This window comes from Callorhinus ursinus, unplaced genomic scaffold (genome assembly GCF_003265705.2).
Source record: "Callorhinus ursinus isolate GAN/ISIS: 27379988/994484 unplaced genomic scaffold, GSC_fseal_2.0 scaffold2, whole genome shotgun sequence".
In the NCBI taxonomy this organism is placed as follows: domain Eukaryota; kingdom Metazoa; phylum Chordata; class Mammalia; order Carnivora; family Otariidae; genus Callorhinus; species Callorhinus ursinus.
Genome location: NW_027397064.1, coordinates 13,453,438 through 13,476,431, shown reverse-complemented (window position 1 = coordinate 13,476,431; position 22,994 = coordinate 13,453,438).

Here is a 22,994-nt window from a genome sequence, read left to right as displayed (position 1 = left end):
GCTGGGGAGGGAGAAGCAGGCTTCCCGCTGAGCAGGGAGCCTGATGTGGGGCTCGATCCCAGGACCCTGGGATCATGACCTGAGCCGAAAGCAGACGCTTAACGACTGAGCCACCCAAGTGCCCCTGAGTGAAATGTGTTGCCCCGGGGCCACATAATTCAGCTTCCTATCTCTAAACCCTGCCGGATCTGCTTTACAGCCATTATCTGTGGCTGCTTTGAGCCTGGGTTCTAATACCCAGCTGGTGTGTGCGGCACCGCCCTGCTCTGAGCATACCCTGAATCAGGGTTAGGTTTTGCTGCTCCTAAGCCCTGATGCATTTTATGAGATGTGTTCTCATCGGGTTACAGAGTTTATTACAAGAGTTATTACATTTTCAAGTTTACACTTACAGAGATGACGAAGCTGATTATGACTCGTACGTAAGGCCCATAAGAATAACCATTGCTGGGAAATAAGATTTTTGTTTACACCATGAAGCACACTTCTAATGAGAGATGTGGAATTTTGCAGCTTCTCTGCTTTTGTTAAATAGATGTTTGATGAAAAGATATTTCACAGTCCAAAGTCTAATATACTTCTGACTAACTTTAAACTTAATTCGTCCCTTCTAAACCAATGTCACCTGCCTTAAGGGAGGAGACTCTTGGAGAATTTTGCCATTCAGATAAAATAGGAGATGTGGATGGGCTGTAAGAAAGAGAAAGCAAAGACCAAATTCCATGTCTGGAAGCAAAGTTCCTGGAACCTGTGAGTCAGGCGGTGGAAGTTTGTACTTCATTTCGAAAACATTCCTGCTTGTGAAGAACAGAGTGCAAACTGCAACCCACGTCTGGGACTGCAGAAAACTCTTCCGATAAAGCGAAGGTGATAAAGCTGACTAGGCCCCTATTCACTATGGAAATTTCAGAGGCTTCCTTTGAGCTGCTTTCCACTGATAAGCTACTTCATGTTTTTCAAGTTCCCATAGTGAGGAAAACATTCAAGTGTGTAGTCTACAAAATTAACTGTCTGACTAAAGCCTCCAGAGGAGGTGGGCTCTGCAATTTAACTTCCCGCCTCCCCAGACCCACGTCTGGGCCCACCCCTCCCTTCGACTCTGATCCCTTGCTGCTACCCTATAAGGATCTGCTTGAGTCCGTTTGTTCTCTTTAGTATTCTGCGAACATTCCTTGATCTTTCCTGCCGCATATCCTTTTTCACAATGTTCCTCCTGCCTGGGATGTACTCCGTGATTTCTCTGGAGAGAAATCTGTTCCTCAGGTGCAGATAGAGCCAGTGGTTAGGGGACGAATTTGGAGATCAGGCACTTTTCCAGTGCACATCAGTGTGAATAAGACGACCTTCTTCCCTTCAAGGCATTCCCACTCCAGTGAAATCCAAAGGCCTCGTGCTCACTCCTGCCCCTTGTAATCCTTTTATTGGCTAACTTAACACAGTGCTTATTCTCTAAACCTTTCTGTTTCTAGCCACCTATTAGTATTGTCTTTAGAACAGTTTCTCAAACTTCGGTCGTGGGGCTACTTCCTTCACGAAGGTGAACAAATGTATTCCTTGAAGTACAAGTATTTATTTAAATATTTACTTCATATAGATTTAGTCTTTTTAAAAATTAAATTTAAGAGGAAACGTTTTATCACTATTTCATAAATAGAAAACCAGCATTACTCGCCTTAAATAAAAAGTAACCTTAGAGAATACAATGAAACCTAAACCATCTTATTAAATGTTAGCAAGAAGGGAAAAGATGCTTGTAGGAGCCATATTTGTGAAAGAAAAAACCGGAAGCAGTCCAAATGTACAGAATAGTACAAGAGATAAATAAATTGTGGTATATTCACACACTAGGAAACCACACGGCAATAAAAAAGAACAAGCTATTATAACATCCAACTGGGTGACTCTTCCAGACATAATGATGAATGGAAGAAGCTAAGTAGGTTCTAGATGATTCCATTTCTATGAAAATCAAGAAAGGAATTGAAGCCCCCAAGCTTGCTTTGTTAGGAGAGAGTAGAGAAGGAAGGACGACAAAATTTTAAAGATTCTTCATCATACCACATCCCCTCCTGGAATGTAAGTGCCATAGGCCAGAATGCGATCTGCTTTTCTCAGTGCTGTATCCCCAGTGCCTAGGATGATACCTGGCAAGTGTGAAATACCGGGGAAATATTTGAATAAATGAATGGATTTCCTTTGTCTGGAGGTTATCTCTGCAAAGTCATCATTCTTTTTTTTTTAACTTGAGGTATAATTGGCATATGACATTATATTAGTTTCAGGTGTACAACGTAATGATTCAATATTTGTACACACTGCAAAATGATCACCATAAAAAGTCTAGTTACCATTTGTCACCATATAGATTTAGACATTTTTTTTTCTTATGAGAATTTTTAAGATGACTCTCTTAGCAACTTCCAAATATTTAGTACAACATTATTGACTATAGTCACCATGCCATACATTACATCCCCACGGCTTATTTATTTTATAGCTGGAAGTTTGTTCCTCTTGACCCCGTTTCACCCATTCTGCACACCTGCTAAGCCCCGTCCTGCCAGCAACCTCCATTCTATTCTCTGTACCTATGAAAGTTGTTTTCTTTGTTTATTTGTTTTGTTTTTTTAGATTCCACATATGAGTGAGATCATACAATATCTGTCTTTCTCTGTCGTGTAAAGTCCTCATTCTTGAATCTGTGTCAGCTGGGAAGTGTTGTGAATCCAGGTTTCACGTTCACTGAGGTCTGAACTGAAAGCCCTTCAAGAGTCCATTTTTGCAGGTGTCTGCAGCACTCTCTAGTCCTCTGACTTCAGCCTGCTCAGTCTCTTCCTCCATCGGTAGGTTCACCATCCCCAAACTCTTCTCCCAGAGTAGCTACTTGGACAAAGAACAGGTGAACTTTCATCACCAGCCCTGTCTTTCATCCTGAATACACAAAGCGCTTATGCTGGGACATATCCAAGTTTTGCTGAAGTTCTAACCTTTGCAGTTAAGCCTTCCAGAGAAACAGCCACACAGCCAGGTATGTTTTCAGGTTGGAAGACATATGGTTTTCCTTTGGCTCTGCTGGCTTTATGCTTGTGGGAAGGTAAGACCCTTTCCATAAAGAAGAAATGCTCATGCTATTTCAAAATAGAAGTAAAACCTTAGTATGCACGAGCTTTGTAGTATGCCTTTTCTTTGACATTTCGAGTGCAAGAAGCTCAAGGTAAACAGACATATGCCAAAATCAAAATAAATGAGAATTTAGGTTTTTTTTTTTTAATTTCTACTCCGATCAATGTGATTATGTGGAAATGATGGCAGGTATACATTCCTTCACTGTACAGTAGCATCATGTATCACAGTTTACTTGCTTATTAGGGAATAACAACATAACTACAAAAAATGACATTAAACTCTCTTGCCTATGAAGAAAATTTTCAAATAGAAAAAAAATTGTGATTGTGTCCTTGGGTTACAAACCCTCTGGAAATTCCTCATGGACCCCAGGTTAGAAATGCAGACTGAGCTCCTCTCGGGGCATTGAAGGTGGGGGGGGCGCTTCCTCAGACACCAAAAGGCTAAGAAAACTTCCCTACCAATTCACCCAGGAATAATGGCATTTTTGAAAGTTAGGACAGACGGTTCAAGAAAAGGAGCCACAGATTGAGAAGCAGCTGGTTTTACTACCAGTTATAAAGATTCCTTGGGTCATGTCAGTTCCTATTTTTTTTTCTTTCTCTCCTTTCTTCTTCTCTACATCTCCTGGGATCCAAAAACAGCATTTAGATGTTTTAGGTCATGTTAATAAAATGTGCTGAAACGCCAAACTTACCTCTATGTCAATGGGAGATGTAAAACTTTGAGAAATTTTCAGATAAAGATACTGTTCATTAGGTAAAGTGTGGTACTGTTTTGCTATTTTCCTTTTATTTTATTTTACTTTTTTCCCTGTAAACACCGTCCTTTCCATCCCCAGGCTCTGCTCCTGTAATCTGTCCTAAAGGTATAGATGGAGTTTGCTCTCTGTTAAACTAATTTCCAATGTACCTTACACTCCTTATTTCCTTCATACGAAGATGCCATTAATTGTAAGAAAGGTCACTGATTTGATAGGTTTTTGTTGGGGCCAGGGGATGGTGGATTACTACCATGAAGTATAGCCATTGACATTGATTATAAAATACATTCAGATTTTAGAAATGGGAAAATATAACACGTATCTTAGAGTGGATAAAATATGTTATTGCCCTTGTTAGGAAAATTGCATTTTAATGGGGGGAATTTAAGCCTTTGATGAGTCCCTGAGAAGGACTGATGGGTATTTTCATGCAGGGTGGGGACCTTCTTTCTGCCTCTCCTTGAAGGCTACTGCATGGTGGGCCACCAGCTCTCCTTTCCTACCCTCATTTCTTGTTAAGACTGGTCTGGAGTGTGTTACTCCTTTATCATCTTATAAAATTAATAGATTGTCAAACTCTAAATCTCTTAGAGCAAAAGTGCTTAAAGAAAGTTGACAAAGCCAGGTTTTTAAAATGTGATCTTCTAATGCCAGCAAAAATGTATCTTGTTAAGTTCCTCTTCTTTTCCCCAAACAAATCTCAGTGAAAAAGCAGTCTTGCAATATTTATGAGGGTCCTAGGTTATAATACATCAGCAGAGGAAAGGTTATATGAAGATAAAAATTGAAGCATTATTTAAATTAATCGGTGTTCATGCAATTACCTACTCTTTGTTTTTACACAGTACAATAGATGAATGATATCACAAAATAATGTCAGGGCAAAAACAAACTCTAGAATTTAGAAACAAATATAAATACAGGAATTTCTTTGTAAAAATTGTCAGCCAGTGGCATTTAAAGTCCAATGAGAATTGAATAGCATGATGCATTTAGAGCATTTAGGTCTAAATCTGTGACAGGGCTGCGTGCTGAGTAAATGTGTCCAGTGAGTATTGTTACGAAGTTAGAAGTTGTGACATCAGTAGCGCTCAGAGAAACTGGAAATGTCCATCCTTCCAGGTACTGGGTCTAAAAGACACAGGTTTGTTGAGGTTTCATTCACAGCTTTAAACACACAACAGAGCTGCATTAAAAAAATATTGTCCTTTCAACATGAATCCCCATATTACATGCATATGAATTCAGAAATAAGAGTTAATCATAGCTTTGGAATTGGCTTAACACTGTCAGGAGGAAGTGCAGGTTTCCCTTCTAATTAATGAGCCGAAACAGCCTTCACGGAGTATTTTTTTACTTCTTCAACATTTCACACTCAAGAGCTATAGAGAAGTATTGATAAATTCAGGTCTTTTGATTTTCAAAGTGATTTCCTTCCTCCTCTGGAGCAAATTATCTATGAAAACTCTTCTGTTGGTTGAATAATGGTGTGCTTTAAAAAGGAATGCACTGCTTGAGAAAGGGTGCAGTGTAACACACTGAGCTCACATCAGATCCTTTGAGGTAGGTCCTTGACCTAACAGATACCTCAAGGAAGTGGAGAAAAGAGGGCTTCTGAGTCAGGGTGGACAGGAACGTGGGGCTCCAGAAACAGGGATGAGGCATCCCAGTGGGGAGACAGGTACTGAAAAAGGAGATAGAAGGCCAGTGGTCACTATTTTGCCCAAATCAACCCTGTTCACTCCTCTCTGTACATAATATGCAAATATGACAAAGATTATCATTCTATAATTATTTTTCAACCCTGCCAACTTAATAACCTTGAAGGCAGAGTATTTAAGATTTGTTGATTAATGACAACTTCTTCCCAGCTGTCTGCAGTGTGATCATTCTTTTTAGCTATGCTTCATTTCAGTTTCATGGGAGCACTAACTCTCCCTCGATGTATGCATTAAAGCTGCATTTGTAGTTAGAAAATGAGAAGCTGAATCCCCATTAGGTTTATAGTGGCCCTAGAGTTCACAAATAGATTTCTCTGCATAGTGATTCATCTTCAGAACTGTGTTTGATGTAACATTGTCATTCCTCTTCAAAAGACAGAGAATAGGCCCAAGTGACCGGCTGGCAAACACTAGAACAGTGGTTGTCAGTGGAGAAGGGGAAAAATTTGCTTCCAGGAGACATCTGGCAATTATGGACACATTTGATTGTCACAACTTTGGAGAGGTGGTATGACTGACATCTTGCAGGTATAGGCCAGGGATGTTGCTAAACATTCTGCAAGGCCAAGACAGTTCCCTCCATAACAAAAAGTTATCTGGCCCCAAATGTCAGTATTGGTGATGATGAGAAACCCCACATTAGAACTTTTGTTTGGATACAGTTTCTCTGACTTTGGAACCAAGCCTGCTCACTATATGTTGCAGAAGAGATGGTTTCCCTCCATATATCTTCAGTTTCCAAGGATCCTGGGAAGTGGAAAAGGTGAGGGCAGAACTTGATATGTTTCCAAAAAGAAAAAGGGAGGAAAAATAATTATTGATGATTTCCTTTGCCAGGCACTGTTTGAAGTACTTTACATGCTTTAATTCACTTACTTTTTTAAGTACAATTCCTTGAAATAGTTTCCACATTTCATATAAAAGGAAAAGGCACAGTAAAGTTAAGAAATTTGCCAAGGTCATGGTGCTGGATGGATCCAGGGCTTGGACTCACACAGATGTGTTGTTTCCTAGAAGAAAGCAGGAAAGGCAAAGAAGCCAGTTGGAACACTTTATGTCCACATTCAGGGCAGAAAGCACAACTAACCCTACCAAGAGAGATTTCTCATGAACAGTTTCCTGTCCCTTAGCTCGAGGGTATCAGCCACTCAGTCTATTAGCATCCGGGTTGCCAGGACTTTTGAAATGCAAATCACTCAGAATTATTATAGCATTTCATTGAAACTAAGACACCACTGGTTGTAAGATGCACTATTCCTTTTATGTACCACTAAGAAAGAAAGAAAAAAAAAACCCACCACAGTTTATATTTGTAAGGCACCATCAATTTTAAGAGATACATTATATTGAAGATACTAATGTATTTTTAAAATGTGCATTTAACAATTTAGCACAAATGGGTTAAGCAACTCCACATGACACTAGGCTATGTTATGTAGAATAGAGTATGAGACCTGTCTCTGTCCTCAGGAAATAAGACAAAAGCCTCTTAAAGTCATTAAATGTTTAGATCTCATTTCTTAATACACAATGCAAGTCTAATGAATAATATAGAGTCAATGATAGTTTTAGGTCTTGTTGACTCAGTAGGACTACAGAAAGAGGAAGTCCTTTTCTCTTAGAAAGAACTACACAATTTAGGTTGAAAAGATAGGATTTGTGAAATCCTGTGTTTGTAATCATGTAATGGTATGAGAAACAGTGAGCGTGTTTTCTTCACTGTCACTGTCAAGTTCCAGACCAGAGTAGGTTCTCAAAAATGTTAGTTGAATAAATGAAAGAATTATTTCTGTAGAATTCTTCTTCTCCTTTTGATGATTTTTTTTAAATGCAAGAATTCTTCTAGCTTCTTATGCTTGTTTCATTTTCTGTGTCTACAAAGGAGCAAAACATTGAGTTTAATTCAGGTAAAAAGGGCCATGGAAAAGGATGCTGAAGAACAAGATGGAAGAAATCTTCCCTAGACATTTTAAAGCAAGTGCTTAGAGTCCCATTAGTCTTCTAGAGAAGAATCAGTTTGGGAATTAAAAGTGACAGAACTTGTGCATCAGGTAATAGTATGCTGTGGTAGTACTTTGTGTCATGGATGGACATCATCACCTTCCTTCCTTGCATTGTCCAACGCTCCAGTTGGAAGTTCAGAAAAAGTGCTTGTTTGCTGAAAGTGATCAGATTCTCTGAAATGAAGATTTGTATTAGAGGTGTTGTTGTATTCTTTGAACTTGTAATTCTACTTCTTGAGAAAAATGATCATTTATCCAGTAGATATCTATTGAATCTTTTCTCTGTGCCAGAGACCCCTCTGGGCACTGGGATCACAGTGGTGGGAAGAGCAAGAGCCTCCTTTCATGGGTACTCGTATTCCTGAGGGAGAAGGACACAGACAATAAACCAGCAAACAAAAAAGAAAAAAAATCAGATAATGATTTATGCATGTAGTAATGTAAATATTGTGAGTGGAAGGGGCTGCTAAGGGGCTACTTTAGATGGAATATTTACAATTGGATGAGACAGTATCCAAAACACTTCAGCTTAAGACAGAATCTGAGGGAACAGAGGGCACCAGCCCTGTGCAAATATGAAAGTAGCGTTTCAGGAGGAGGAAACAGCTAGTAGAAAGGCCCATATACAGTAACAAGAATGGTCAATGTGTGGTGAACAAGGAAGAGAGTTGTGAGATGAGGGTGGGGAGGAAGGAGGAGCCAAAATCCTGTAGGTCTTTACAGCCCAGGGTTTGCAGCATGAAGTTTATTACAAACATGTTGGGAAACCGTTTGTAATTTTTAAGCATGGGAATGACATTATCTGACTTTCATTTTTAAAAGACTGTTTTTGATGCTGTATGAAGAATGCATTGTAGGGGGAGCAAGAAAGGAAGTAGAGACATCAATTAGAAAGCTATTACAGCGGTCCAATGGAGAGGTGAAAATGACATAGACTAGCACAGTGTCAATGAAATAGAAGGATACAGGATATGTTTTGTAGCCTAGTGGACAAGATACACTGATGGATTTGACATGAGGAAACCAAAAGAATTTAAAAAAACAACTAAACATTTAACTTGGGCAGCTGGATGATCTTCCTCAATTATAGAACAAGAGCAGTTGCAGAGGCAGTGGGGAGGGGATTAAGAATATTGTTTTAGCACATTTACATTTGTGATGGCCTTTTCGGGGTACATGATAGACATCAAAGAGACAGTTGAATATATGACTTAAGAATTATATGGGTTAGCCTGGTGATGGTATTAAAGAGGGCACGTATTGAATGGAGCACTGGGTGTTATACACAAACAATGAATCATGGAACACTACATCAAAAACTAATAATGTAATGTATGGTGATTAACATGACATAAAAAAATTTAAAAAAACTTTGCCTAAAAAAAAGTCAGGTCTGGAGATAAAAGGCTGGAAGTCATTGTTATCTAAATGTTATTTAAAGATAAGCAGAAACGAGGAGAAGATATGAAATATTTTGAGGGAGTGGGAAAGCAAATGAACTAAAGAAATATAACACGATTTCTGGACCATGTTGATTGATATTTTGAGGTTCATGATCATAAATTATAAGGGATACCAGACACCACAGTTTTGTATTTTTCTCACCAATGATCAGCTACTTGGGTGCATCACAAACACATGTATAGCTGGGATAGCTGGGTTTAAACAAGATTGGGGCTTTGCCTTCATACCAGTATTGGGAGAAAGGGGTAGGTAATGGGAATGGCTGTGCAATCTTAGCTGCATGAGGCCACAGAAGGAATGGCTGATGATTGTATGTGGTCAGCAGCTTCTGAAATGTCTCCTAACTATCCCCACTTCTTTTTTTTTTAAGGTTTATTTATTTATTTTGAGAGAGTGAGAATGAGAGAGAGAGAGAGTACATGAGAGGGGGGAGGGTTAGAGGGAGAAGCAGACTCCCGCTGAGCAGGGAGCCCGATGCGGGACTCGATCCCGGGACTCCAGGATCATGACCTGAGCCGAAGGCAGTCGCTTAACCAACTGAGCCATCCAGGCACCCCACTATCCCCTCTTCTTGATGTTTATACCCTTGTGTGATTCCCTTATCTGGTGTGTATACTAGACCTAGTGACTTGTTTCTGAGGAAAGAATGTGGTTAAGATGATTGAATGTCATTTCTGAGATTAGGATACAAAAAACTGACTTCTATCTCAGTAGCATTCTTCTCATTTTCCTGCTTTAAAAAGGTAAGCTTCCATGTTGTGAGCTGTGCTATCAAGAAGTCCACCTCGCTAGGAACTTAGACTGGCCTCCGACCAGCAGCCAGTGAGAAACTGAGGTCCTCAGTCCAACAGCCTGCAAGGAAGCGAATCCTGCCAACAATCTAGAAGTAGATCCTTCTCCATTCAAGTCTTTAGAAGAAGCCACAGCCATGGCCAACTTCTTAATTGAAGCCTTTGTCAGAGATCCTGAGCTGAAGGACCCTGCTAAGCCATGCCCACCCAGATTCCTCATCCATAGCAAATATAAAATAGCAAATGTTTGCTGTTGTTGTTATTTTAAGATTTTATTTATTCATTTGAGAGAGAGAGAGAAAGAGCACAGGTTGGGGGGGAGCAGAGGAAGAGGGAGAAGCAGGCTCCCCGATGAGCAGGAAGCCTGACATGAGACTTGATCCCAGGACGCCAGGATTATGACCTGAGCCAAAGGAAGACACTTAACAGTCTGAGCCACTCAGGTGCCCCAAATGTTTGTTGTTTTAAGCTGCTAAGTTTTGGGATAATTTGTTGTGAAGCAGTAAAAAGCTGACACATGGCATAATGATGGAATGAATGATTCAGAGGCCTTGGTGGGGGGAGTAAAGAACTGGTGGAAAGGTTGTACTAGAGTAGATGAGGACAGGAAGTGGTGGTCACAGAGGGAGATGTGAGTGCTGGAGATCAGGATTTCAGAGGTGGTACAGATAGCAATAAGAAGGTCAAGGGCATGACTACAAGGTCAAGGTCAAAGGCATGACTACAGAGGTGGTGGCTGGGGTGGGGTGGAGGAATAGATCTTTGGAAGTTAGAAGACCAAAAAACCTAGAGGTCAAAGTGTTAGATTTGCATGGATGCTGATAACACCAAAAGTAGTGACAGGAGAAGTGGAAAAGAACACTGTTGAAATCTTAAGTCAGTCCATTGATGAGGAGCAGTGACTGGGCCCTCAGTAGAAGACAGTAACGAGGAAGAGTCCTGGCTACCCAGCATATGAGCCCCGAAGCTCTCTGACCTCAGAAGGTAGGGTCTACCTCCAGGATACCTACTGTCCAGCTTCCCTAGAAGCTGGGATATGCTCCCATAGCCTATGATAATCAGACACACCTGCTAGAGACTGTTATATAAGTTGGTAAATGAAGAAGCATAGGGATGTAGAATCCATTCTAGAAATAAATGATGACAGCAGCTACTTCTAGTCTCCAGTGGCACCAGTGTCCAGTTTCCAGTCTTACTGAGATGGGGGATGGAAGGTGGGGGTTCTGTGTGTTGCAGTGGGGGCAGTGGTGTGTTCATTGGGTCAGAATTGTGCCCCCAGTGAGTTCTCTAGTCTTCTTGGGGATTCTGTAAGCTATCTATAAATTCATTTTATGGCATAAGTTAGCCAAAATTTACTTTCTCTGCTTGCAACTAAGAATCCTGACTGATAACAGTGCAGTAACATAGGGTGGCATGAACATCAAAGGAACCCAGGAGTGTGTGATGTGGGGACCATATAAAGGGGCTGAAAGGGGAAGTGATTTAGTCAAATAACAATGAGTTATCATGAATATACCATGAAATGTATCTACGAGGATGCCTATTTTAGCACTGTTTATAATATTAAAATAGGGGGCGCCTGGGTGGCTCAGTCGTTAAGCAACTGCCTTTGGCTCAGGTCACAGTCCCAGGGTCCTGGGATCAAGTCCCACATTGGGCTCCCTGCTCCTCAGGAAGCCTGCTTCTCCCTCTCCTACTCCCCCCTACTTGTGTTTCCTCTTTCACTGTGTCTGTCTCTGCCAATAAATAAATAAAATCTTAAAAAAAAAACATACTAAAATAGGGAGTTGCTTAAAAAAATTTAACCAAAAGTTAGGCTCTTTTAAGTTCCTGTAAGAACTTAAAATGCTGTGTTGTTGAATTAATGACATGGAAAAATGTTTTAGGTTTACTGGCAAAAGAGAGGAACAAGTTTACAGGACAATACATACAATGTGAGCTCAGTTCCATTAATAAAAGCTGTAGTTATCTGTATAAAAAGTAATTGTCCCTGGAGAATCAGAGTAGAAGCTACATACATTTTCTTCCTTGTGCTTTTTTAGTATTTTCAAATCTCTACAACGAACACATTTAAATGTGATTTTTAAAGAGTTTAAACAAAAGTGAGATTTTTGATTATAAAGTAAGTTAGTATCCCCTCCAAAAATATACTGAAGAGTTTGCGTGGGATTCCTTGCTTGTAGTCCAACCATGGTGTCATGATCCTCATCATGAAGTCTGTGGTGTTTTGCTCAATGATGTCATGGGTGTCTCCCCGAGGATGCAGAAAGCTCCGCTGGTCACCAGTGTACCTAGTCTGACTGAGAATGAAGCTTCAGAATGTTCTCTTTCTTTTGAGGGTTATGTTTCCCTAAGTGACAAGAAAAAAGATAGGCTGAAGTTGGAAGAGTTGCCTTTCCAAAACCAGGTGAGGAAATGCTAATTGTGCTGAAAATTCATCTGGCCTGGGAGCCTGCAAGTAGTCCTAAATCTAACCTCTGATTCATGGGGCAGTTTTTAAATTGAACAAAAAAATCTATATTTTCTCCTTGTTCAGAGGGTTAGTAAAGATTTCTTTTCTGGAAACATGTGGTTTTATCTCCTATAACATTATCTTCCAAAGATATTTTGGAAGTCTTTTTTTTTTTTTTCCCGTGGATGGAAAGTTTTATGAAACCCTGTTTATCTTGAAAAAGTCTCTCTCCATGATACTACAGAACAGAGAGGATAAAACATTCACTCAAAAACCAGAGCAGTGTTCATTCAAAAAAAAAATCTACTGTTTCAATCTTTATGCAGCATCAATACAATAAGATTCTTTTTTAATGTACCTCCATCAAGCTTATTATGCTTTAAATTGTATTACAGAAAAAGATAAAATCTATTTTCTCTGTGTATTTCAACAGCCAGACACAATTTCATTTCTAAAAATTCTGTATCAGATAAGATATACATGCAGCAAACAATACAAAAAGGCTAAAATAGATTGCTTTTATAAATTTAACTTAATATAGTCAGTTGCAGCTGGGTAGTAACCACACATTGGAAGAGTGAACACAAAGAACAACATAAACTTTGAATGTGAATATTGCACATTTTCTTTCAAATTTGGCTAAAGTAATGTTACAGAATCCTCACTAAAAGTCAGCTCTCCCTGGTTTTGCCTTTTGTGGACCACCAAGAAACTATGAAGCCACTGTCAGGGTGGAGCTCGGGGCTGCTTTCTGATCTTCAGACCAGTTGTCCTTGGATATTCCCCAAACCTAGTGATGAAATCCATAGTATCAACACCTTGACCTTAGCAGTTTCTTGGTGGAAGCACACTGGCCATAGCCTTCTTGGAATTCAACCCAGAACTAAAATCACTGTCTTGATTTTTGAAGCTTTATTTTATTATTTTTTAAGATTTTATTTATTTATTTATTTGAGAGAGAGAGAGAGAGGGATAAAGTGGGGGGAGGGGCAGAGGGAGACGGAGAATCTCAAGCAGACTCCTGCGGAGCCTGACGCGGCGGAGCCCGTTGCAGGGTTTGATCCCACGACCCTGAGATCATGACCTGAGCCAAAACCAAGAGTAGGAATCTCAACTGACTAAACCATCCAGGTGTCCCAATTTTTGAGGCTTTAAAAAACATTATTATTATTATTATTATTATTATTATTATTATTATTATTATTTTCTGTTGGTAAGGCAGACAGCAGTCAACTTTCCAGCCAGCTGAGACAATATCCAGATAAAGGATTCCAGGTAAAGCTGCTCAGAAGCAAGTTATATATGTAGAATTCTTAATTTCCTGGAAGTTTTATGAACTGTACACATGGTCTGTGCATTGTGTATGAATTACTTTTGTGGAAGAAGGCTCCAGCATGTTCCAGGTAAATAATTAATATCATGTATGTCCAGAACTAGCACCTGCAGGGACAGATTCCATCTGAGAGCTCCTGTTTTCAAACCTGCAGGTTGTGCTGAAGACCAGGATTATTTCATGTTTGAGGAAATGAAAGAAATCCTGTCTTTCTTCAGATGAGAGAATGTATTATTAATTACTAGGTTTTCTATAGCTATTCCTTTTTCTCCTTTGGAGATTAGTGTTGCTCATCTAATAGGTCTCTTGGATATCTCCTTCAAGCCCCTTAAGTCACCCTTAATGATTTCTATTTCTGTGTTTCTTTCATGTGATGTTTTTTAAAGACAATTTTTTAGAGCACTTTTAAGTTTATAGAAAAATTGAGAGGAAGGTACATAGATTTCCTATATATTCTCTGCCCCCCCATGCACAACCTCTTCTATTACCAACAGCACTCACCAGAATATTACCTTTTCTTTAAAACAAGGGTGAACATACATTTACACATCATAATAACCTAAAATTCATAGTTTACCTTATGGTTCATTCTTCATGTCGTACATTCTGTGGGTTTGGGTAAATGTATAAGGACATATATCCATTATAATGTCATACAGAGTATTCGGATTGCTCTAAAAATCCTCTGTACTCTACTCACTCATTTCCCTTCTACAGCCCACCCCTGTCAACCACTGATCTCTTAATGTCTCTGTTGTTTTGCCCCATGTGATTTGTGAGACAAAAATTTGAGTCATAATAGCAACTATCTCCTTCAATTTATTTACTGATACTTTTAAAAAATTCCAAATTTTAAAATCAAAATTTTTGCTTGCTTTTGTATTCCAGAAAATCTCTTTGTTCTTATCTCAATTTGCCTTAAGTATTCTTATTATTTGAGTCATTTTTTATCTCCTCCAGCAGCTCTGTTATATTAGGGACAAATTCAGGTTTTCATTTGTTCTTCTTCTCCATGGCTGTCAAGGTCCTTTGGATGTATGACTCTTACTTGGTAATCCAGGCTCAGTTCCAACTAGAAAGACCCAATGTATCATGTATTAGAAAGGTACTTCTAGAGTGGCTGTTCCTGCAGAGGCAACAAAAAGCAGCCCTTTTTTTCTGTATTGGGAATAAAGAAAATTCAGACCAATTGTTCAACTGATAAGAAGACCTGGCCTCCCTAGTCTGTGAATGTTCACCTCCTCTGCAGTGTCCAGGATCTTCCAGGATCAAGTTCTTTGAGCATCATGGCATTCAGATCCTAGGGCTCTTTTTATACCTAAGTTTCCCACCAAACCCACAGAGGAAAGAGCCCTGCAATGACTCTATTGCTGGTACCCTTGGACCCCATGTACTTGTGATCCCTGCAGGAGAAGTAGGTGATCTTGTGCTGGAATTAGGCTAAAGAAGCATGGCAAACAGTTAGCTACCCTTTCCAGAATCCCTTTCTCTAGGGGAAAAAAAAAGTGAGAAGATTCATTTTGAGATCATGATGTGTATGATATGGACATGCAGAAGGCTCTATTAGACTGGCATCTTCTGAACTCTAATCACTATTTATTTCTATATTTCATTAATACAGTGATGACTGATGTTCGCTGTGGTACCACTAGGAGATACTAAAGGACTTACAATATTACTAAGAAAGTCAAATTATACTCAGCACATGCTTTTGTGTTGTGACTTTATGCTATTCGGATACTTTGAAATGTAAAATCTCGGATGATTTCCATGGTAACATTATGAAGACCAGATTATTTGATTAATCAGAACACTTTGAATAAGACCAGTTGAGAGTTTGTTGGCTATTTCTATGCTAGATCAAGTGGAGTTATTCTAAACCTTATATAATAGCATAGAATCTATTTTTAAAAGTTTTTCTGCATAACATAATAAAACTTTCACCTTTTGCAAAATTCAACAGGTTGAACTTCAAACTGATAGCAATTGTGTTTATTTTGTTTCTTATACAAATAGACTTTTCCTTTTTTACTCTGTGACTGTTTGCCTATTAAAGAGAGAAGGTTTTGTTTTTCAACTTCCTAGATATTTCTAGTAGAGACAATTTTTTTTTTGTGCCTGAAGGCCTGAGATTTGAGTTTCTCTCTCAGCTTTAATTTGTTTCTCTTAAGAGATAAGTGATAGGAGATGAAATAGAGCAATATGAATCTAGAACACAACTTTATGGCAATGAAATATCAGAGAATCTATTATGCTATGCAATATGCAATTCTGGGCACAAGAATACGTACGTTGCTGATTTCACAATGTCCTTTTCCTTATTTAACGGCTCCAAGCAAAGACATAAAGATTCTAGTTTCATAAAGTATTATCTTCAAGTGCAGGTGCTTTCAAATATTATGTATCTTACTTGCTATAAATTTGCTTTGCTTCTATTTTTCAGGCCTTTTCTAAGAAAATACTTTTATATTGGGAAGTTAGAGAAATGAATTTCTGACTTAGGTTTCAGGCTAATGAATTTCAGGTATTTTGGTAACAATTTATTGAAATAAAAACATAACACTTATACACTGGTGACTCCTAATATTTTTCCCATTCTAGACCCTTTTCTTGAACTGGAAACATAAATTCAACAGCCCACTTGGCTTCTCCAGGGTATTAAGATAACTAAGAGGTATCCTAAGTGTTGTATGTCCAAGTAGAAATATCGGTGTCCCACCTGTAGTAGTTTAATAGTGTTCCCTCCCAAAGTTATGTGTACCCAGAACTTCAGAAAGTAACCTCATTTGGAATAAAAGACTTTAAAATTTAATTAAGGTAAAAACTTAAGATGAGATCATCCTGGAGTAGGTGGGCCCTAAACCCAATGACAAGTGTCCTTCTAAGGGACCGAAGAGAAGAATACCGAGACATAGGGAAAGGCCATGTGAATATGAAAGTAGGATCAGAGTTTTGCAGCCACGAGTCAAGGACTTTCAGGAGCTGTCAGAACCTGGAAGAAGCAAAGGATTCTCTCCTAGAGCCTTTGGGAAGGATGTGGCCCAGCAACTCTTGACTTCAGATTTCTGGCCTCCAAACCTGTGAAAGAATACATTTCTGATATTTTTAAGCCACATGGTTTGTTACAGTAGTCACAGAAAACGAATACACCACCCCTTCCAAAACCTGTGTTTCTCCGTCTTCCAAATTCAAGGGAGTGACAGCTCTAGTCTCGGAAAAGTTGAAGCCATCCATGACTGGTCTCTTCATCTCACATCTAAAACCCAGTTCATTAGCTAGTCTTATTGGCTTTACCCTCCAACTACAATCAGAATCCAGCTGCTCCTCACCACCACCATGACCGTAATCCTGGTTCTGGACACTGTCATCCTTTGCCTGGGTCTCAGCAACAGCCCTCTGGCTGGTTCCACCCTTGCCCAATGGACTCTTCATACAATAGCGGGATGCTACCTTGAAAACTGAGTCAAGCCACTTCTCTGCTTAAAATCCCTCATGAGATGGATGGATGTCTATTTCACTAAGGGTTAGAGACAAAGATCCCGCCAACTTTTCCATCATCTGCTACCTCCCAATGCCTCAGCTCATTTTCTACTGCTCTCTTCTCTCTTCTCCCACCTCTGCCCTGACTCTCTCTATCACACACACACACACACACACACACACACACACACACACACTCACACACTCACACTCACACACTCACACACATTCTGCTCCAGCTACACTGACCTCTTTGCTTATCATCCGAGGGCTTTTGCACCAGTCTTGCCTTCTGCCTGGAATGTTTGTATGGTTTTCCCATCTCTTAATCTTTTCATGTCTGCAAAAGACACCTGAGCCTTTCTCTGACTCCTCTATAAAAATAGCCCCTATGACTCTCTTTCTCCCCTTCCTCAGCTCATTCTTCTTCATTGCAGTGATCATGATTTGGCATGTTACTTTCTTATTGTCTATTCGCTGCCGTCTGCACCTCCAGCTTTGAGTCCAAACCTCCTAGAACAAGGGCTTTGTTTTGTTCAGTAGTTCAGCTGTTTTTTCCCCAGTGCCTGGCACACAGCAAGTACTCAGTAATTATTTATTGAATGAAATGGCAGCTCAGACTGTACCGTAAGACTCCTCTGTTAAGACTTACTTTTAACACACTACAAAAAATCAGACATGTTGTCTATATGCTTTTTTATAACCTGTTTGGGATTTTATTAATTGAATGAATTTTATTTGAATGTATTAAAAATTATTTTGATACAGCAGGTTTGCCGATGACTGTTTGACTCAACCCATATGTTCTGTGTCCAAAAATAATCAGACAACTCAAAGGAAAAGATAAAGACTTTTCCATCTCTCTAGAATTCTCCATTTGTGACTCAACTTCACCATTACTCTCTTAATGCAGCTTTTAATTTGCTTTTAACATTTCTGTTAGCCATTAAGTTGACTCAATTAAAATGTAGCAGGCCTGATCTTTGCTCTATTTCTCTTACTTCAGTGACATGAAGTACTGTTATAAGGTTTGCAAACAGAGGAGATGTTACTTCCTTCCCTCTGCATTCCCCCATTCCTTCCTGCCCTCGGTCTGATAACTGCACCCCCCACTAAGGTGTCTGTGTCAAGCACACCAGTGACTTATTGATGGCTCAATTTGGGACACTCTGTCTTGATTTCTCAGCATATTTACACTTGCAGTTTCTTCTCTTGGTTGTTTTATGGTTTTGCCCCTACTCAGAGGCTGGCCCTCCCCCTTCTCTGCATAGCATCTGTTCCTCCTGCTCTCTAAGCTCAGACAGAATATGGAGCCCCTGTCCTTGGAGCTCTCTACACCTCCTTGGCAGTGTCAACTATTGCCTTCCCAAATGATATCTCCAATCCCCACCCGCACATCTGTTCCCACAGCCCCCTGTATCGGGTGGGCATCTTCTTTTGAGTGGTTTGTCACTAAAGGTATCTAAAAATAAACTTTTTCTTCTTCTCCTCCATCAGTTTCCCTCCCCATCTTTCTTTTCCTCAGTGGTTTCTCTCAGCCCTGCAGGTTCTGAACCGTGGGCTTACTAAAAAATTTTTTTTCTTGAATTTGTTTTTCACACGTGAATAGAGCATTCTATGAAGTTTTCTTCCTCAAATTGCTACTCATTCACCAATTTCGTTTTCATGTCTATATCCTTTTTTAAAACATCCTTATCACCATGAGATTAAATGGGCTTCTTGCATCTAGATTGTCCTCGTTTAGCAAATACATCAAATTATTTTTTATAGAACCTCTCTCTGATCATCTCATTCTCTGTCTTACTAAACAAGGTTGAAAATCTTTCGCATTACCTGTACCCTGTGATCAAATTTTGACATCTTGGCCTTGAATAACCGGTCCAGCCCCGGGCTTCTTGTCCAATACGCTCCTGATGCTATTTCTTTACCCAGACTTATTGCTTGAGCCAATCTGATTTCCCGTTTTCCCCTGAATCTGCCACATGCTTTCCCACCTTCGTGCTTTCATTCTGGCTTCCTTCTATCTTCTCTGACCTTATCCCATCTGTCCTTTAAAACCTAGATCAATGCACCTTCTCTGGTCCCACAGGCCTTCGAATATTTTGTCTTTGTTAGAGTTCTTTTCTAACAGTTATTGTCTGTGAGGTTAATTTCAATCATTTTTTAGATATCTTTTTGTAATCGCCCGAGTTTTAAGGCCCTTACGTACATAGACTGTCTTCTATTGTTTTGATAGCTTTTACTTCTCCTAGTTTAAAATGCCACCTCATTCTTGCTTGCAGTCTCTCCCTGTCTCTCTCTCTCTCTCACACATACGTTTAATTATCTTTGCTTTGTAGCTGACTTTATTATCTCATAATTTGGGCAATAACACTAAATTTGAGTATTTTAAAGTTTTTTTTCCAAGCTGATAGTGAGAACAATACGTTGTCACTCTAGAGAACTTAGAAAATGCCGAAATTTGTGAAAAAATAGAAGTCATCTTTATCCTTCTATAACATTTGTTTTAAATATTTGTCTATCCATGAAACACATGCATCTCTAATTCTTATCATCCACTATCTATAATTTTGCATCCTTTTTTAATTTTGTGTCATGAGCATTTTTTCACGTCGTTGAAAACTTTGAATTCTTTCTAAATCCCTGTTGGTGGCTATGTAAGACGGGCCTGCTCTAACTGCTCTCAAGGCAGTCCTTCAATACAGGAAGTCCTGGGTAATTTCACTGTGAACACACATGGAATAGTGTGAAGTTTTCTTTTTCATTACTACGTCATGCTAGCAATGCATGGTCTTTTTTACTGCAATGAAAAGTCTCTATCTAGAGATCAAGAACTATTAGGTGAATTATTGGTCCTAATTAATAACAAAAAGGACAGATATTTCACAAGTTTATCACCAAATGTAGTTTTTAAACATTTTTTTCTTTCTTGCTGTGTATGTATGCTGACACAAGATGGGGGCAGAGTGATGCAGTGAGAGTGGGGAAGAGCGCTGTTTGGAAGCAATATGGTGGAAATCAGTTGACTAAAGAGTTTCATATTTATAATCACAAGATTTTTTTGTAAATTTCTTTTTAAATACGAGAGATCAAATATAATAAAAAATAACTACCTAGAGTAAAGGAAAAAAGATTCTTCTACTCAGAGGCCATGTTTGCTTTGATCAACTTGGTTGTATGGCTCCATTCAGTAGTAATTATGGTCTGAGGACCTCAGAAGGGCTGCTGGCATTGGAACCTAAGCTTTGCTACTTGCAGCTATGGCAACTCCTGCTATGTAACTGCTTGAGCCTCAGTTTTCCTCATAAATCAAATGGTTTCTATCTCAAGGTGTTGTGGCAAGGGTGAAATAAAATAATGCTTGTGAGGCATAGGGCACAGAGTAAATACTCAATGTATGTTTATTATTATTGTTCTAATGGATTCTGTGGTCAAATACCTTCTCTTCCCCCCTCAAACTCCTAAATCCTAAATCCTAGAAAATATCACAAGCAGAATAATTTTTCATGGTACATGTTCATGTACTTTGTTCAGTTCCTTGGCTATTTCTACTGCTTATGTTACTTGTATTTTCTAAAGAATATACTTTTTCAATATGTTTTGTTTCTATTTCTGGAGTATCATCTTATGGTTAATAAAAGTGGTTCATTGGTACCATTAGTTGTCTTGTTTAATAAATGTTATTTGCTGATACCATAATTAACTCAAGTTTCAATTGAGAAAATACTTTCTTGCTAAAGTACCTGGTAAGCACAGAGAAAATTCTGTCGAGTGGAGGTTATTCTCAATTGTAATTTTTCATAATAAAATGTGTAAATGTTTCCATCTAAACTTTTGTCATTTTGACTCTAGTTACATTTGTTCAACAAGTATTTTTACAAGAAAAATCTCACTAAATAAGTTCTCTTTATATACTTTTTTTGAAGTTTTATCAATTTTAGATGTTATAAAACAGAGGCCTTCTGAATTTCATTCCATTGTGGTTCAGAAAATAAATGTATTAAGCTAAAAGTAGCTCCATCAGAGGATTCTTCCTATTGGTTTAGATGTTTCAAGGAATAGTGATTTAATCTTTAGTCTTTAATTTTCTCATTGTTGAATTTGTTCAGTTCCTCCGAAATTTTATCAGGATAAATTTCAGACTTCTTTTTTTTTTATATAGTGTTCCATGATTCATTGTTCGCATATAACACCGAGTACTCCATTCAGTATGTGCCCTCTTTAATACCCGTCACCAGGCTAACCCATCCCCCCACCTCCCTCCTCTCTAGAACCCTCAGTTTGTTTCTCAGAGTCCATCATCTCTCATGGTTCATCTCCCCCTCCGATTTCCCCCCCTTCATTTTTCCCTTCCTGCTATCTTCTTCTTCTTCTTCTCTTTTTTTTTTTTAACATATAATGTATTATTTGTTACAGAGGTACAGATCTGTGATTCAGCAGTCTTGTACAATTCACAACACTCACCATAGCACATACCCTCCCCAATGTCTATCACCCAGCCACCCCATCCCTCCCAACCCCCACCACTCCAGCAACCCTCAGTTTGTTTCCTGAGATTAAGAATTCCTCATATCAGTGAGGTCATATGATACGTGTCTTTCTCTGATTGACTTATTTCTCTCAGCATAACACCCTCCAGTTCCATCCACGTTGATGCAAATGGCAAGCTTTCATTCCTTTTGATGGCTGCATAATATTCCATTGTGTGTATATATATATATATATACAACATCTTCTTTATCCATTCATCTGTCAATGGACATCTTGGCTCTTTCCATAGTTTGGCTATTGTGGACATTGCTGCTATAAACATCGGGGTGCACGTACCCCTTTGGATCCCTACATTTGTATCTTTGGAGTAAATACCCAGTAGTATAATTGCTGGATGGTATGGTAGCTCTATTTTCAACTTTTTGAGGAACCTCCATACTGTTTTCCAGAGTGGCTGCACCAGCTTGCATTCCCACCAACAGTGTAGGAGGGTTCCCCTTTCTCTGCATCCCCGCCAACATCTGTCATTTCCGGACTTGTTAATTTAACTATTCTGACTGGTGTGAAGTGGTATTTCATTGAGGTTTTGAACTGGATTTGCCTGATGCCGAGCAATGTTGGGCACTTTTTCATGTGTCTGTTGGCCATTTGGATGTCTTCTTTGCAGAAATGTCTGTTCATGTCTTCTGCCCATTTCTTGATTGGGTCATTTGTTCTTTGGGTGTTGAGTTTGATAAGTTCTTTATAGATTTTGGATACTAGCCCTTTATCTGATATGTCATTTGCAAATATCTTCTCCCATTCTGTCGGTTGTCTTTTGGTTTTGTGGACTGTTTCTTTTGCTGGGCAGAAGCTTTTTATCTTGATGAAGTCCCAATAGTTCATTTTTGCCCTTGCTTCCCTTGCCTTTGGCGATGTTTCTAGGAAGAAGTTGCTGCGGCTGAGGTCAAAGAGGTTGTGGCCTTTGTTCTTTTCTAGGATGTTGATGGACTCCTGTCTCACGTTTAGGTCTTTCAACCATTTGGAGTCTATTTTTGTGTGTGGTGTAAGGAAATAGTCCAGTTTCATTCTTCTGCATGTGGCTGTCCAATTTTCCCAACACCATTTGTTGAGGAGACTGTCTTTTTTCCATTGGACATTCTTTCCTGCTTTGTCGAAGATTAGTTGACCATAGAGTTGAGGGTCCATTTCTGGGCTCTCTATTCTGTTCCATTGATCTATGTGTCTGTTTTTGTGCCAGTACCATACTGTCTTGATGATGACAGCTTTGTAATAGAGCTGGAAGTCCGGAATTGTGATGCCACCAGCTTTGCTTTTCTTTTTCAACATTCCTCTGGCTATTCGGGGTCTTTTCTGGTTCCATACAAATT